This window comes from Zingiber officinale, chromosome 2B (genome assembly GCF_018446385.1).
Source record: "Zingiber officinale cultivar Zhangliang chromosome 2B, Zo_v1.1, whole genome shotgun sequence".
Classification (NCBI taxonomy): domain Eukaryota; kingdom Viridiplantae; phylum Streptophyta; class Magnoliopsida; order Zingiberales; family Zingiberaceae; genus Zingiber; species Zingiber officinale.
In genome coordinates, this window is record NC_055989.1 from 18,687,923 (window position 1) to 18,689,826 (window position 1,904).

The 1,904-nt window shown below is 40.7% G+C and overlaps 1 non-coding gene across 1 annotated transcript; it reads left to right on the plus strand.

The window, feature by feature from the left end:
- Positions 1-600: 600 nt before the first annotated feature.
- Positions 601-797, plus strand: LOC122050018. The gene has a single exon (XR_006131239.1). It is a non-coding gene; the product is annotated as a U2 spliceosomal RNA (small nuclear RNA).
- The last annotated feature ends 1,107 nt before the right edge of the window (positions 798-1,904 follow it).

The following is a 1,904-nucleotide window of genomic DNA, read 5'->3' on the forward strand; positions in this document are numbered from 1 at the left end:
ATTTATATAATACTCTTATATTAAAATATTACTTGGTCAAAATCATTTAAATTTTATTAAAATTAATTTAAATTATTAAAATCATTTTAAAATATTTGTAACACCTACCTAAATTGTTGTTATACAACTCCTAGTGACGAGCCGAGTGAATTGGGGGATCAAACCCACAGACAGCTTCGGCGGAAAATTCGATCAGTTTACAAGGGAGCGAGGCGGAGAGAGGGTGAGCGACGGAGGAGAGGTCCTCCTAGCCGACACAGCTGCAGCGGCGAAGCAACAAACCTTAACTGCCTCCAGAACAAAATCGCAAGCAACAAGACTCTCCTTTCTTTTCCGCGGCCAAGGAGAAGGAGAAATGAGAAAGATCACGGATTGCAATGTACTCTCGCCTCTTCTTAAAAAAAACTCTAATGGCCATTTAGACCAGGTGGACTTGTACTCTCGCCTCTTCTTGCAAAAAAAAAAAGAACTACTATAATGACCTTTTATACTAGATGGAGTTTAGAGTTTAGGGTTTAGAATTTAGTCTCATATCGTTTGTTTTTATTGACGGAGTGGAACTAGTGCTATAAAAGAAGAGGCTATGGTTCTATTTTATTCATACCTTTCTCGGCCTTTTGGCTAAGATCAAGTGTAGTATCTGTTCTTATCAGTTTAATATATGATACGTGGACCATTGGTTCACTATGATATTAAATTAATTTTTCTTTGGGGAGGGATCATTTCAGTAGCTTGCTATTGGATCCTTTGCGTGTCATCCTTATGTTGCACTATTGTAGGGGTTCGGCGCACCCGACCAAGTTAAATTAAATTTTTATATTAAATTAAGTTTATTTTAAATTATTAATTACAATATATGAAATTAAATCTTAAAATTTTATATATTTAAAAATAAATACAAAACACATAAAATAATTGAATTTAATGCATAAGAAATTTTAAAATTAGAATTGAATAAATTGATGTTTTCTTAGATGAATTGTACAGTGGAACCTTTAGGTTTTCTGAGTAGCAACCAACACCCACTTCCACTCAGGAATAGGAATCCGCTGAAGTAATCCTGTAGGTCTCTGGTGCTCAGCCTTTACCTGCTGACAAACAAGACATCTAGCTACGAAATCCGCGATGTCTTTCTTCATGCCGTTCCACCAATAGGAACGCCTCAAGTCTCGATACATACGGGTCCCGCCTGGATGGATCGCAAATCAAGAACGGTGTGCCTCCTGAAGTAGCTCCTGTAAGACCGGATGAGACTGAGGTACGCATAATCTCCCTTGGAAGTATATAACACCCTCCTCGTCTCGTGTAAACTCGGTCTGCTGCCCGGAAGCTATCTGACTGCTAATGAACTGCAAATGCTGATCACCAGCCTGAGCCTCTCGGATCCTCGTCCTGATCGACGACTGAGCAACCATGGTAATCAGAATACCCTGCTCTGTCGGTCCCTGCTCCTCAAGATCTAACTCAGAGAAACCCTGAATCAAGTCCGTGACTGAAGTCCGGTGGCAAGCCAAAGTCCCTCTGGACTTTCTGCTGAGTGCATCGGCAACCACATTAGCTTTTCACGGGTGGTAGCTAATGGTACAATCGTAGTCCTTCAGGAACTCCATCCATCTCCTCTGTCGGAGATTAAGCTCCTTCTGAGTGAAAATATATTTGAGACTTTTATGATCAGTGAGAATCTCAAATGTAATGCCGTATAAATGATGCCGCCAAAGCTTCAGAGCAAAGATGATGGCAGCTAACTCTAAATCATGAACTGGGTAATTCTTCTCATGCTCCTTCAACTGTCGAGAAGCATAGGAGACTACCCTGCCGTACTGCATCAGAACAGCGCCCAAACCCTGAAGAGACGCGTCGGTGTAGAGTACAAATCCGTCCTCTCCAGAAGGTAAAACCAAAAC